General features: G+C 39.5%; 1 long non-coding RNA gene across 5 annotated transcripts in view; it reads left to right on the forward strand.

Annotated features, from left to right (window-relative positions):
- The window catches only part of LOC131455775 (uncharacterized), a 128132-nt gene extending 111788 nt beyond the window's left edge, over positions 1 to 16344 (forward strand). For 2 of the 5 annotated variants that reach the window (XR_009239836.1, XR_009239839.1), the window contains 5 exons: positions 3713 to 3837; positions 6648 to 6756; positions 8612 to 8667; positions 11709 to 11824; positions 13020 to 16344. This is a non-coding gene — a long non-coding RNA (uncharacterized LOC131455775). The remainder of the gene's footprint in view (positions 1 to 3712; positions 3838 to 6647; positions 6757 to 8611; positions 8668 to 11708; positions 11825 to 13019) is intronic. The other 3 variants (XR_009239838.1, XR_009239837.1, XR_009239840.1) reach the window with 3 other exon arrangements.
- The last annotated feature ends 263 nt before the right edge of the window (positions 16345 to 16607 follow it).

A 16607-nucleotide genomic window follows, 5' to 3' on the forward strand; every position in this document is an offset into this window, starting at 1 on the left:
TTTTGGAGTATAAACAGGGGATAAGTAGTGGTTTTGTAAGTGTGTCCCCAGACCTCTGCGCAGTATTGTAGGTGTGGAGAGACTAGTGCGCAGTACAACAAGTACAGTGCCTTTTGGTTTAATAGTTTTTGTGCCCTCCAAAGTATGGACACACTCCTGGCCAGCTTGCCTTTTAACTGTTTGGTGTGTGGCTTCCAACTTAACATGTCATCAATAATCACTCCCAGCACTTTGTACTCTTTAACCCTTTCGATGTCCACTCCATTAACTTGTATGTTAATACTAGTCTTACATCCTTTTTTCCCATACAGCATATATTTAGTTTTCTCTAGATTTAGAGATAGTTTATTTATATTAAACCACACATGTAGCTTGGCCATTTCATTATTGACTGTTTCCACTAATTGGTTTAGGTCTTCCCCCGAACAGAAAATATTAGTATCATCTGCAAATAATGTTAATTTCAGAATATTGGATACCTTGCATATGTCATTAATGTATAGTATAAACAGTTTAGGGCCGAGCACTGATCCTTGTGGAACCCCACAAATTATGTCCAAGCAAGTCGATGTGCAATCTCCCATCTTAACATATTGAGATCTGTTGTGAAGATAACTCTTGACCCATTCCAGTGCTATGCCTCTTATACCGTATCTCTCCAGTTTAGCTATCAAAATATCATGGTTGATGGTGTCAAATGCCTTTTTCAGGTCTATGAATATTCCTATTGAATGTAATTTTTGATCAATGGCGTCAGTAATGGTTTCCACAGACTCAGTTAAAGCTAGAGCCGTCGAGTGGTTTCTTCTGAATCCATATTGGCTATCATATAGCAGATTGTGTTTGTTAATGAAGTTGTCTAGCCTTTCGTTAAATAGTTTCTCCAAAATTTTTGACAATTGTGGTAGTATTGAGACTGGTCTGTAATTTGTGAATTCATGTATGTCACCTTTCTTAAACAATGGCACTACTTTCGCCACTTTCATTTTGGTGGGAAATGTCCCAGTTTGAAATGACAGGTTGCAGATGTGTGTTAAGGGTGAAACGATTTCAACTATTACTTTCTTAATTAGCTTCATGTCGAGGTCGTCAACATCCGTGGATGTTTTTGCTACACATTTGTTGACCAGGTGTGTAATCTCTCTGTCCTTCACTGGGGTGAGAAACATTGTGCTTAGGTTTCTGTCTCTGTCCTTATCAAAGTGGTCCCAGTGAAGGAGTGAGTCAGGAATGTTCTTTGCCAAATTCGGCCCCACATTGACGAAAAATTCATTAAATCTTTCTGCTATGATTTCTTTGTTATCTTCCTTAGTGTTTTTGTCCTTGAAGTAGAGAGGATAGCTAGGTTTGGTGTTATTGCTTTTGATCACATCATTTAGAATGTCCCATAGTTTTTTAGTATAGCTCATGTTTTCTGCCAGCAGATTACTGTAGTATTCTTTTTTGCAGTCCTTTAGGATGCTATTTAGTTTGTTCCTATATTGTTTGTATCTCGTTTCTGAATGTTCTGTCCTTAATCTCATGTACTGTCTGTACAGGGTGTTTTTCTTCTTGCAGGCATTTATCAACGTTTTTGTTAACCATGGTTTCCCCTCCTTTTTCTGATTTGTGTGTCTTTTCATTACAGGACAGTGTCTATTATACAACGTGTTAAATATTTGCAAAAAGGAATCATAAGCATCATTTACATCTGTTTCTTTGTAGACCTCGTTCCAGTCCTGCCTCATTAGTTCGTTTTTCAGTGTAAGCATCCCTTTTTCAGTCCTGACCCTTCTGTATATATTTCTATTCGGTGTCTGTGTAACAGTGTGCTTCCAGTCATAGATAGCATAAATTGAAATTAAATTGACACTCTTGGCAGCTCTTGAGTATTACATTTAGGACGGTGGGTCATGTTTCCCCATGAATCAGAGCATTAATGGCTGATCGACGCTTTGTGTCGAGCAAATGAGGTCTAGTAAGGTAGGTGATGCTGTAACAAAGACCTGTGGCTCACTCTAATTGGAAATGACAGGGTGGAAGCTGTGGCAGAGAGTCAGCTGTCTGAACACACACACACACGGGACACACGCACACACGTTTTTTTATTCTTAATTCTGTCTCTTACTGCTGCCACACACATGCACTCACACACACACTGTTTTTCAAATGTAGCTCTTTCCCTTTGTGTTTTGATTTTGCACACTCTCATGGTCTAGTTGTAATTAGTGGCTCAGAGGTAGTGGCCACACATAATGCCACTAATTGGGCTGGCAGGCACCATTACCCAGAGCTAATCACCATTCTGCGGGTGACGAGGCGCCCTGACCCTCTGACCAGTCACTACTGAAGGACCCATATCGCTGGTGAAGCTCAGGAAGCCCTGCTGCCACACCAATTAACCAGCTAAACTCACTGACTTGCTCAGTCAGCCTCAGTCAGACTTTGCATTACCTCGGTTGCTTGTAGAGCGCCTTTGAATCTGATCATGGTGTTTTAAGCGGGACAACAGTCTCACTAATCTGTGGCACAAGTTTCTAGATCTGCTGTGTTGTAGCTCTAATGTGTCACTTCCCTTTCCTTATTTGGATGTAGGACTCCATGTCTCCATGACCTTTTAAATGTATGTACATTATTATATTGTGTATGTACATTAATGACTCATTGCGTCGATAAATATAAATAACAATAGTTGTTTTGTTCTGGGTTACACACTTAATATGGGGATATTATTCTTCAGTATGTTTTCATTTACTGACTGGTTATGGGGCATGGTGGTGGTGGACTAAAGAAGGACTTGAAACTTCATCTGGTTGGTAATAAAGACATGTGTTTTTTGGGGGGTCAATCCTGCCCAGCACCCAGTGTTAACTAAAATTGGATGTGCTTGCCTGTACACACTTTCTGTATGTTTTAAAAGCAGTCAAATTTAAATGAAATCCATAGATTTGTGTTTGCCGCTGTCTGGAAGAACTGCCTCATTGACTGCTTCTGATGTCCTGAGGTTTTGAGGCTATGGCCAGCTGATGAGTCCAGCAGCTTATGAATGGAAGAGAGAGAGTGGGTGGGGGGCGGGGGGGTTAGGAATGAAGGCAGCAACCTGAACATGGCTAAAGAGGAACAGGGAGCTGTTTGCAGTTTACCACACCACAACTCTTCAATTTTCATGCCCATTAAACATGACCTGACTTTAATTGCATTTGCTAGGCTCTCGACCAGACCTCATTTCACATTAGGGTTTTGTGGCCTTTTCCACAATGCTTGATTTAGTTTTGACCATTTGGTTATGCTGAAGTGCAATAGTTTTCTATTTTTTTTTGTGTTCCCATCATTTAATATGCACTTTGCAAAAGGTACATTTGCACATGATAAAGGCTGTGTGGGTTTTACAGTTTTTATTTTGCTTCATCATTGTCACCAAAATGATCGTCACATTTGCCTCAGTTAACATGTTCCCTTGACCCTGCTTCCCAATTAGTTGCTCTGCAAATATGCGGACATCACACTTTTATATCACAAAAGCACAAGTAGGTTCTGTCCATGTCGCTGGAAAGAATAGTTCATTGATTATGAAGTAAAAGTACTGCAAATATCATAAGAAGTGAATGAGTATCATCTGGATCAAGAGCACTAGCGCTTTTCAAACCAAGCCATTTTTTGATTTTGATGCACTTTTGACTGTTAAATACAGTATGTCTAACTGAATCATGTGACTCTTTTTCATCATTTGTAGGTTAATGATGAAATGAAAGAATGTACAGACAGTGACACATTGGAGGAGGTAGAGGCCATGAAGCGGAAGTTTCGTCCGTGAAACCATGTGGCTGTCAGAAGATGGCAACTGACCAACAGCAGAGGGTAAGGTTTGTGTGTTATCAAATTAACTTTGATATTAAATCTTGGTGTTTCAACTCAAACACATCACAGGCTGCTCTTAGATGTGCCAAAATCCCGACTAAAAACTCAGGGCAACCCTGCCTTTTTTTTACCCATGGAAATTAAATCTGCCCCCACCATTGAACATTTGAAAGCACTTTTAAAGACCCACCTCTTCTCCTTGGCCTTCACCTCAGGATAAGAATAGTCAACCCGGAGACTTCTATCTATATTTTACCATTTTATTATTTTACTATGTTACTATTTTACTGATTTTTTTGTTTTATAACTTTTATGTTGCTGGTCCATTAACTCTGTAAAGCACTTTGGTCGATCTTGGGTGTTTTTTTTTAAATTTGCTCTAGAAACACTTGACGTCTCAAACACAGCTTACAGAAACAAGCATGTGTTGTTTTTTTGTTTAGTTTTTTTATACAGGCTATATATACAATGGCAAGATAAAGTAAGTGTTCGGGCATTTTATTGAGTTTACGTTAAGAACATTTTTATATTTATGGTAAATTTCACAGGCAAACAGTATGTAAAACAAAGCAGCTGCTCCACAAAGTGGATGATATCATTAAATTAATGATATGGTCTATTATCTTCAGAATAAATATGGATTTCTAATTTTCTATCCAAAGGGTGTTGGAAACATTTAGGCTAATGTAAGTATACTCAAAAACTACTGAAATATGTAACATAGTTGTCATCTTCTTGAAATATTTTAATGCAGAAATGTTACACATATCTTTAAATAAAGGTGGTGATTATTGTAGATAAGACTCACTGGTCTGACTGTGGAATTTTAGGATTCTGGTTTAAATGAAAGTGCATGGAGCATTAAGATCAAGTTGGTAAAGATCACTGCATTAGGAGAATGGAGGGTTGTGTTTGTATCTTTTTTCCGTCTTTTCTGTGTTTTGGGCATAACATGCAATGAACCAATCAGAATGGCATTCTCCATTTCTGTTAAAAGCCAGATGCATTCGGCCCTGTGGATGGCTTTCATAAAGAATATTTCTGTGCAGAGTAAACTGATATGTTCATGCACAAAGTGAAAGCATGACACCAGACTGTGTGTGTCTGTGTGTTCTTGTATTTGTGGCTTTGTGAGGACCAAAAATCGTATAAACCATACGGTGTGAGGACATTTTGGTTTGTCCTCACATCTTTAAAGGGCTTTAAGACCTGGTTTTAGGGTTAGAATTGGGTTTAGGTTAGGGTAAATGTTAGTATTAGGCACTTAGTTGTGATGGTTAAGGGTGTGTGTGTGTGTCTCTCTTACTTTTACTATCTTGGTTATGTGTCCTTAAATTATCAGTGAAATACTGTATCACTGGCTTCAGACCAGGTTTTTTCTTTAAGCGTTTGCAAGCTCTAGGTCAAATCTTTAAATCTTTGTCATATCTTTAAGGAGAATCTCTTTAGTATTCACAAAGATATGTCCCACAAGTACAATTAGGATTGGCAAAATAATTTCCTTACAGCACTCCAGACAGTGGATGTTGTAACTTATTCAGGTTTAAAAAGCCTGTTATGAATTTGTTATTCTCCATACTGCAGCCTCTCATCATCTATTCACTTATTTTCTATTGAGTGTCTGAATAAAAGGACAGGACAAGATGAGGTCCATTGCTGTCCCCCAGCACTGGTAGAGACAGTGATGCAGACTGTCATGATCCTCCAGGGCAAGGAGCCCACCTGGGCAGAGACCAAGAGCCAGCTGGGAGAGAGATGAAGGGTGGAGGGATGAAGGAAATTGAAAAGAGGGATGCAGGGCGACAGAGCCATTTAAATTTGACAGAGAGGCGATTGGGAGTGTGGCAAAGAAACACAGAGAAAATGGGAGACTTAAGTCCCCTAAAAATAAGTGGAGCACAACCTAAAAACTATAGATTGTGTACGGTCACACCACCGAGGAGAAAATAAGACCAATTATGGTTTGTTTTTATAATAGACAGTCTTTTCTAGTATTGCCACTTAAATATGCCTTAAATGCATTTATACCTCTCATACATTCATGCTTTTCTTGAGTCTTACATTTAAGAGTTTGGACTTCCGTGTCCTAGTAAAAAAAAAACGTTATAGCACTCATTCAAAACAAAGTAATTTGGAAACAGAATAAAATGTTAAAATCAAACAATTCAAATACAAAAAATGTTGCAACCTCACCTTTTTTATTTAGTGCTACATGTATTTATTATTTATTTGTTTTTCAAAGGTCAGGTGAAAATTGATTGTGAAAAAGTCAAGCATTGAAGTCACACATTCATAATAACATCCGGTTATGGTTTCGTTTTTTAAAATGAGGTGCTGTTTACAAAAGACGATGTGATTTGTGGAAAATAATTTTCTCGAGTGCTCTAGAATATGAAGTTTGCTCGCGTGCAGGTGAAATGTCTCCCCTCTGACTCACTGAGCTTAATATTCATCTTGATAATGTCAGTACTGTGACCAGAGCACCGCAGGAGGAAAAAAATGAAACACATAAAAACACATAAAACACAAAGCTGTGGAGGCATTTGGGCAGATCACAGAGAAGGTCACAAAACAAGAAAACATTTATGTCCTTATGAGTTCAACTCAGAGTAGGGAATGAATCAAGCTGATAGTTATAAAAGAAAGTAACAGATATTTCCACATTTTGTGTGTGTGTGATGTGTCCTTGAGGATTTCATCAGAATGTCAAAGTAAACTTGGACAAGGACAAAATGTTGATGTTAATCATGAGGCACAGTGAGATTATAGATAACACACACACATATTTCACTTCCCTGTTCTCTCTTTAGGTACAGGAGGTGGAGATAATCCCATACAGTTTCACTGTCCAACCTTAAAGTAGTCAGGGATTGGAACAACCAAGATCTACAGACAGACACATTTACCACGGAGTCAAAGGTCAGTATATTTACAGTTGTTATGAAGATTTTATTGATTGAGATTAGCTGTGTACACTGTTGTCACAGTTGTACTCTGGGTAACACTGGCCTTCTTGCATTTGTGATCGACAATAATATGACTGAATTGATTTTAAACGGTTATCATTGAAGCAAGCACAGGTGTAACCTCATAATCTCAGACACCTGGAATATGCACAGATATTGTATCCAGGCACAGCAGTGAACAGAGGAATCAATCAACACATTTCAACAGTAATGAGATTACGTTATTTGTCTTTCCTCTGAAAATATGGGCTCTGTCAAGCAATACTATCAGACCTGACTGAGGGAGTGTATGTGTTTATACACCAGCAGTGCAGAGGTGGGCAGGGGCAGGAAGTGTTTATCCTGTCAAACTGCTGAACAACAGTGTTCTTTGAATTTACAGTTAAACTCCAACTTGTTTTGCAGCTGTTTTGCTCTACTGAGGTTGATCAAAAATGCATTGATAAAGCATTTAATAATGCATTGATAAGCCAGATTACTGATTAGACCAGTTCTGTTTTCACTGTTGCAGAGTTGCAAATCATGAATCATAAATTGTCTTTAAAGGAAACCATTAATATGATAATATGAAGTACAACAAACCAAACAAGCTATTTGCTCACTGGTTCACTGTTAGTGCCCTACATTCTTTGCCTCAAAGTAAGGTGCACAAAGAGGCTTTAGCATCAGGTTAGAATATAATAATGAATGATTCATTTGATTTACTTACGAATTCCACAGATTTCTAAAATCAGACACGTGAGCAGCATAAGTAGGAGCAGCTGAGGGTTTTCCTTTGAACAGAGACAGAAAGTGCTACAGCTCTACTCCACTCAACCTTATAACCCATTTGACACTCGAGGCAGTCATGTTGCCTGTGCCTCTGACGCCTTATGTCCTTTGACCAAACTTTCCAGAACGTTTCTTTAAATCAATTTGGCCTCAAACTGTACTAGGTTGAGGGAGGTCATCTGTGCATTGAAAACATGTTGGCTTAACATGAGAACATGAGCCCATATTCATGCTTTTGTACAGTAATGGAGACCAGATTGTCTTGAACTTCCTTCAACAAAGGCATCACAGTGGAGTGCATTATGTTCATCTCCGAGGAAGGCTTTTGAAATTGGGGCTGATTTTGTCGCAGTATCAGATAAGACATGAGTCTGAGATGTGACATGAGACATGACAGCTATGCAAAGCCACAAAGATAGTTTACAGCAGCAAATATACCCTTCCTGTTTTCCTAAAACAACTGTGACTTCTGTTTTCTTTGCTCTCTGAACTCTTTGTGAACTTAACTCCCTTTCCCTTTGTCTGTTTTTATGCTTGTGTGGCTTTTTGTGTCCTCTCCACTCGTCTGTTGGTACATTTATATTGGAAGCATATGTTAGTGATACTCGGAACAAGAGCCCAGTCCAAGTAAAAATGCCACTTCCACTGAAATTAGTCTGTACATAAGAGTTATTATTCATTAAAACGTCACATTTAAAATTCCACTACAGGTGTAATTAACTACAGGAATTCCCTATTGTCACTTTTCTGATTACTCCATATTATGGCAGGTGTGATTCTCACTGTGGATGCATCCACAGCTAATGACATAGTAGGGACACTAAAGCAGTTAACTGATGTGCTGAGTTTGTGATCCAGATGTAAACACTTAAAGCTTAATTCACTGCATTGATTTGCAGCTTAACTCGCACAAATCAAAATGATAACTTATTGTTTTAGTCACTCATCACAATTCCGTTTTTAATTTAGGGATTGTCTTCACTCTTTTTAAGAAAAAAGACGACTGCTAATTTATTTTTATCTTTATGTTCCTTTAGGTCTGCAGATAAATACGGCTGGATGGCTTTCGATTGTATCAAACAGAAAGAGTGAGGTAGTTGGGCAGAGGAGAATTATAAGTACTGATCTTTAAGTCTCAATCATTCTTTTCCTCCTTCCTCTTTTCAAAATGTCCTTTAGCTCCACATGACCTCTCCTCTCTTGCTTTTCTTTGCACCAGCCAATTTCTTCCCAGTGTGTGCTATTCAGACAGTTTTTTTCCCTCTTTGGTCTTTCTGACCTTTCATTCTCTCCGTGTTTCTTTTTCTCTGTGTCTCGGTCTTTTGCTCTGCTTCTTCGCCCCCACTTTACGCTGCCAGTTCACAATGTGGCCACAGCGTGACATTTAAGGACAATTGTGTTATGGCACTAGATTGCAACCTATGATTGCAACTGCAGTGTTTGAGAATGACATATTTGTCTAATAGTCTGGTCACTCATTCTCTCTGACTTCTGCCAATAATCAGTGACCCTCTCTGTTTCTTTGGCCACACACATCTGCAAGAATAGTGGTGACAAGAGACACAGCTTTCAGAAAATACAACAAAAGCTCCTTTAAAACATGTTTTCCCAAAACGTATGCAATCAATATCAATGTTTTGTGTTTATTTTTCAAACAAAATCCTTACTTGGTGGGTTGTATACTTCAAATGTTGGACATTTGCTCGGCTTTGTACGTTCTAAAGTTTGCACTTGAGACTGGGCAAGAGGAGGGTTACAACCTGGAGAGGCAGAAAGTCCATCCCTAAGCTGACATACAAAGAGCAACAACCACTCTGCTTACATTTACAAATACAATAGGCGTCTAATATACTAATATCAAAACTACACCACCACCAGAATGTAGTGCCAGCATTATTGCATTGTGAGTTTTTGTATTATATAGATTAGGTAATAATTAGTTACCAAAATGATGCATAATTGGTATGTATTGGTATCTAATCAAGATGACTAATGTGAAGGCCACAGAGATTTGTCATGCTCCTTTGCAGTCAACGTGGCTGCTCTGGGCTGATTTAATGTAATATGGATTATGATTGTTTTTTAGGAAGTACGAAGAAAAAAAGAGAGGTGCATAGAGTGAAGGATGTAGACGGAAAGGGGATTAATAAGAGAAAAGGAAATACGGTGAATTGGGGACTGATTAAAGATGAGTAGGAGTGCTGGGGTCAGAGTAAGAACTGTTTAAAGATGAAGACGGCGGAAGAGGAAAGCAGAGGGAGGATTAGTAAACATGTGGTCGTAAATTTGCAAGACACAAATGTGAATCTAAAGGCAATACAGGATGCTTTGTTACCGAGTGGTACATCGCTTTCTTTTTTTATAGACTGTTTAACATAGAAACAACCCAAGAATACAGACCAAAGATTCAGTAGAGGATGGCTGTTAAACACAACTGGGTATTGTAGAAGAGCACCGTTAAAGTGGAGAGTCGACTTGAGTGGAGACCAATTTCCACTGCAGCAATGCTGACGGATGGACTAAAGGAACCTTATTTTACCTTATAAAATTTTCATTCCTAGATCCTCCAAACTATTAACTGCTTTGTTCCTTTACTGTTCCTCTCTTACTTCCCTTCTTTCTTTCCCTCACTCAACCTCTAAGCTCTCTGCTGGGATCAAACTTTTAGAATAGCTTGGACTTTGTTCTTAGTCATTTTTACTTTGAACCAGCATTCACACTATTAAACCCTGGACAGTACTAACACAACTACACTTCATGTACACAGGCCATAATCATATATAGAAGTACAACTTTGTACCTGCCACATCTGTATTAGTTGTTACTCGATTTCTTAAAATGTTAACATTTCTTAAGCTTCTCACTTACATATTTCATTATTTGCCCACAACGAACACATTTTAAGTGAGATTTTCCATCTCAAAATACAGAAATGTCTGCTTTCAATCTCTTTTTTTACTGTTTGCAAACAAATGTTAATGATATGTATGTTAATTAATGCTCATTGGAGTGTACACTCTCTCATTTCCTAATACAAACCTGTACAGTTGCCAGTCAGTTGGCAGCAACTCAGGCATGTAGACATGGTCAAGATGACCTGCCTCAGAATGGGGAAGAAAGGGGGATTTAAGTGACTTCTAACATGGCCTGGTTGTTGCTGCCAGACAGGCTGATCTGAGTATTTCAGAAACTGCTGATCTGCTGGGATTTCCACACACAAACATCTCTAGGGTTTTATAGATAATGGTCCCGAAAAAGGAGTAAATATCCAGCAGTTCTCTGGGTGAAAGTGCCTGGTTGATGCTAGAGTTCAGGGGAGACTGACCAGACTGGTTTCAAATAGGAATGCAATATGAACTGAAATAAAAACTCATTCCTGCCTGAAGAGGTTAGAGTGCCAAGTCAGTGAGGATGAGTCCAGCATCTTTGAGGACCCTCAAGTCAATACAGAACACACACGACACATTCACATCCTAGTTGATTGAATAAAAACAAGCAAAACAACCCCATTCCCCCCCCCCCTCAAATGAATCCCATTCATTCACACTGTTCTTTTCAGAAACAAGTCTGTCACATCAATTAACAAGGTCAATATTGTTGAGCCGAGAAAGCTGCCCAACTTCCATCCACTTCTTTCACTCAGCAGCTCTGTGGCGGAAACCTTTGCTTTGCCACTAGGATTGTATGTGCTCCTGGAGCTTTTTATTGATTTACTCCTGCACTGAGAATATTCTTCCCACTAGTGACAATAAAGTAAAGTGAAGTCAAGTGTTGAGGGCTGGTGTGTGTGTGAATGGTTGAAAGAGGCAGCTTGCATATGTTGGTGTTTTCATGGGGCTCTTCCTGCTGTGTACTGAAACATTTCAAGATTTTGCTTAAGTGTGACACTGACAGCTGAGAACAACTGTACACTTTCTGTGTGTTTATATGACTCCCGGGCGATGATGAATACACGTCTTCTCCCCTGCTTCTTCTGACAACTAAGAATCTATTCATGGCTGACTCACTGAAAAGAGCAGAGAGCAAGAGAGTGTGTGTGGGTTTTTTGGATGTCTGTCACTCACTTCAGTCGCTTTATCCCATCATTGGGAATTACATTCGACAAAGTTGAGCTCAATATTAATGTGATCACAGGAGGATTTTGCTGCTGCCAAGATTTCTCCTCCCCTCAGCTTGGAGTGGAGTCCCGTGTTTATCAAGCTCACTTCATGATGTGGGGCCATGATTCATGAGAAGTTAACACAAACTTGGTGAGTTTAACTAAAGTTTCACACCTTTAATGAACCCACCTCTCTATCTTATTTTTCCTTCATTTTACATTTGTTTCTTCTCAATGATTTCCTCACCTGTCCTCTACTGCTTTAAATCACCTTATCCCTCTTGTTTTTATCCCCTCACTCCTGAGTTTCCTCCTTATATAGTCTCCCTCCATTGCACCTCGCTCTAAATAATCATAAAGATAAAGACTCGCTTTAATGAACTGCACTAGCTGTTGATGACATTCTCAGTGTCAGAGCCGCGTCTCCTCCGCCTCACCTCCTTCATTGTTAACAGCCTCACCACTCGCTTTGTGAAGCATGCCCGCTCTCTATCGCTCGACAAGCTGCGGGTGTCAGCTGTTACTCCATCAAACCCTGTTGTTCTCCTTCTCCATGTGGCTGTCTCTCTTTTCTCTCTCTCGCTGTGTCTGGCTTTGTGACTGAGCTCCACCGCCCACACACCGTCCACCATAAGCTCATATTTGATTGACTCTAATGGCTAAAATGGCCACTGAGACTGAGGCAATGCCACAGTACCGCTGTAATTCTCAACTCTTGAGATTGACAGCAGGGTGGGCTGAGAAGTGAGGATTGATTAAACGTTTCATACATCTCATTCTTTTAAAGCTGCTGTGTAACATTTCAACATAGATGAATATCCGTTATATTCAGACCACTGTCAAATTAGTTCACACAATGGGTAAGCCTATCAGCTCCCCACGACTCTCTGTGTTTCTCAGTATTTTTTTTCTTTTTTGTGATGTGCTTGCATGAGCGACTGACGGCGTAAAGGCAGAGGCATAACAGCTACGTTAGTAAAGTGAGACAGCAGTGAACTTGAGGTGAAGACATTTTCCCAGCGTCACAGAAAAACGTGAGGGAGGTGAAATGATTGTCAAAGTAGAACTTTAGGGTGAAGAATTAACCCCGGTTCTCCGAAACGTGACCGATGTAGTGAAAAATCAAAACAAATATGGACCTAGAGTCATCCTTTTGCAAAGCTCTACAGGCTCGTCTGAGATGTGGGGTTAGTCTTGGGTGGTTGCAACAGTAGTAGTGTTACCGCACTTGAAACACTCTCAGAAACAATTTTTATTAGGTGTCAAGTGAGTTACTCCGTGTTGGCTCATCTATTCTGACTTTCTTCCTCCTTCCTTGCTGATTCCTCTCACTGTCCTATCCTCAGGTGTTTGAGGATTACACCTGCAGGACTCCTCTGATCTTTGCTCCTTCTCGAGGGGACCACACTGCGGGCCCCTAGGATTGGGATGCACTTAGACACTTCCTTCTACTTGGACCTCCATCACCAAGAACGTCAAAAACAGTACAAAACCAATCACTCTATCCACTGTTATTCCTCATTTGTTCTTCATCTTTGCAGTCCTGTTTTTTCTTCCTCCCACAAGTGTTTCTTTTGCACTCAAGTGCCATTTGTTGTTGGCAAAGTGCAGAAAAGAATATTTGATTGATTTGGTTTATTCAGATGAATCTTTCACTCCCTGTATCGACCCTCTGTTTACCAGCTCGTTCGCACTCATCACTGTGATTTGCAGCTGTTTCTTATACCAGTGGAGACCTCACTGTCATTTTTTATGGTTTGTTGCCTCTCAGACACGCCTCTCTGTAACTAGGGAAATGTCACTGTTATACATCAAGTAATTTGTTTGTCTGGGGAAGTCGATTTTTATTGTCACTTCTTTGATTCATTTTCAACCTTCCATGTACCTCCTCTGTGCCTTCCATGCACAACAGTAACAATGCTTTGGGCTGGTAGCAATAGCACATAATCAACTGTACAATCATCAGATCGGCCTTTTCACATACAATGCTGTATTTTATTTAATACTGTCGTAAATCTAAATAAATAATAATCCTACTTAAACCTATAGCACACAATACATGTACCTATTTTTTTTACCTTCTGCAATTACCTTGTTTGATAGAGCATTGCTAGATTTATAAAACACTTCCTGCTGGCGAACACTTCCTAGACCCCTACATTGCATTATACACCTGATTGATTCATTGGGGCTCTTATTAATCTTAGATAAAGTCAAAGCTAGAACAATCTTACGATAAATTCCCACCTGTCAAAACAAAGTCAATTAAAGCACATATGAATGTAGGAATATATACTCTGAAACATGTACATTTATGGGTGACATTAACAGAATGCCAAACATACACTTGTTTTCTCGTTGGGCTAACACTGCCCCCTACTGTCCTCAGAGTGTTAAAGACAAGATGAATGAACGTGACCTTTTTTCCATGCCTTCTTTTCACAGGACCTGCTTCTACAGATGTGCTGGACAACTGTCTGCAGCTTTAACAACTCTGACCTTAAAGTCTGGACTGCATTTGATAGTAAGGTTAGAGACCTGGACAGTGACAGATCAGGTGGCGCCAGAGATACTGTGAAGACGGCCATGATGCGGTTGTGCTCGTTGTGGTCACTTGAGTGGAATTACTGCAGGAATGATGTAACTGTGTGTGATCTTCACTAAACCAAAGATATACACACAAGACAAGCAGAAAGACCATTTTTATGCCATGTTAGATTAAATTAGCCAATTAGACTGATGGATAATGACAACCTGGTAAGTGCATGAGACTGAACAGTACTTATGGCCTTTGTTAAGATGTCTGTCTTCATCTCGTCCTGCTACGGAGGAACCGTTTCACTTGCACTTCTATTAAAATAACCTTCTTCGTGATTTCCAATAGGTGAGTGAGAATCTGCTGAGCTGGGTCTGGGATGAGTGTGAGGAGGTTTCCTGGGATGCATTCAAGTTCATCATTGCTGCGGTCCACTACAGGGAGATGTCTTCTATTCGTAAATGCATTCATGACTGCTTTACCACCACTGCTTCTCAAGTGAGACACTAAAAAAAAAACACTCACTGAGACATATAGCTTTATCATATTTACAGTCAAGGCATGATGTAATTTCTATCTTTATTGAATACTTTAGACAGTCCCACATTAGATCAACTCAATCTATGCTGCAGTACAAACCCCACTAGAAATATGACATATTTAAAATGCACACCACATGAATTTGACTCAATGTACATGTTTTTTGTGTTAAAATGCACATTTCCCACTGTTTTCTGAGAAAGCGCACTGCGGCTGCACTCAGCTGACAGAGGCCACCCCGACTCCCAGCTGAAGCCCCTCGAGGTTGCAGAGTGCTAGCACCACCACGTGGACAGTCAGATTACATTAGCCCGGGAAATACAGACACAGTGGCACCCTGATGAACACTGACAGAAACACTAAGTCCTTGCTTTTTTTGAATCATTGAATCACTTACACAAATCCACACAGGCTCTCATGTTCACTAACCTAGTTTTTAACCAGCCCCTCTGAAAAGATTTGAGGCTGATGGTGGAGCACATGAAAGGCTTTTTCTTTATTTACAAAAGATAAGATGACTTGGATGTTCAGAATCTTGTTGTTGGACAGCATTGTTGCATTGCACATGCAAAAAATGTGCATCTGCCAATGATTCTTCTGTTCGTGGGTTATGAGTTATACTCTGTGACAGGTTAGTATAGCTTTTTTCAGATCAAGTTAAAACTGTATAGACACTGTATATTCAAATATTGAGGTTCAGGCAATCAGTCGCCAGGTGTGTGTTGTCAAACTGAAGTACGATAAAATACTTAACGGAAGGCTTAAGTAAATAAAATGACATGGATGATTCTAACTACATGTGGAATGAAGTTGAATATGTGAGTTTGCATTGTCAGCTGTTACACATGTTGCAACGACCAAATGTCCCAACTCTGCTTTAACCCTATTTCCTCATTCCAAGAGCATGAATGAAACACTGTACGATTCTAGGAAACCCAGATAAGATGAGTGTGTTAATCAAATTTTCACTTTGAGTGTTGGATTGAGATGGCCTCAGTTTGCCATTGTAAACTGTTTACTTGTGTTGGTTGGTCCCTGATAGAGCTGGAGAAAGAGGATTAGTGTTGATGTCGTCCAGTTTGTGAGCGTCTCTCATGTCTGTGCACCACACAGCTCTGCATGTTATGCTTAATTTTCTAAATCAATTAAGTTTCAAGTCACACATTAGAGCCCAGTTTTCTGGGGCTGATATTATGGATCTAAAAAAAAAAATCAATTTAAAAAAGGAAACACAAATAAATACATGAAGGTTTGTTTTACGTAAGCAAGTAATGACACTTTTTCCTGTAGCCTGAGCATTTTAATCTGTAAAATAAAAGTTTTCATATCAGTGCGCATTATCAAATGCAGATACTGATATTGATCAACTGATACATTTCTATTACAAAAGTGTATTATTTTCCCAAGTCACGCAACATGTAAGCTTAAAGCTCTCACATCTCACTCTGATGCTCTTCTGTACCTACTTTTGTCTCACTTCATAAAGTCAGGAGACACACTAAAATACAATAGGGCTTCTTGGATCAATAACACTGAGACAGGTGCTGTTTGAAGAATGAGTAGTCTTGGGTAAAACCAGACTGAGGAATATGCTGAGTCAGGAATAAACGACAGTGGATTTAAAGCGGTTGAAAAACAAATACATCGATCAGCACTCATCTTTTCTGCTCAGTCCATCAGCTGCAGGTCTTCCTCTCCACTGACTCACTAGCTTGTTATTATGTCCCCCCCTTGTCTGTATGTCTGCTGGTTTATTTATTTGTCAGCAGGATTATGCATTAATTATTCTAAAGTGGAGGGCTGGGATGTGGGCCAGGGAACAACTCATTAAACTTTGGTGCAGATCCAGTTTTAAAGG

This window comes from Solea solea, chromosome 3 (assembly GCF_958295425.1).
Source record: "Solea solea chromosome 3, fSolSol10.1, whole genome shotgun sequence".
NCBI classification, from domain to species: Eukaryota; Metazoa; Chordata; class Actinopteri; order Pleuronectiformes; family Soleidae; genus Solea; species Solea solea.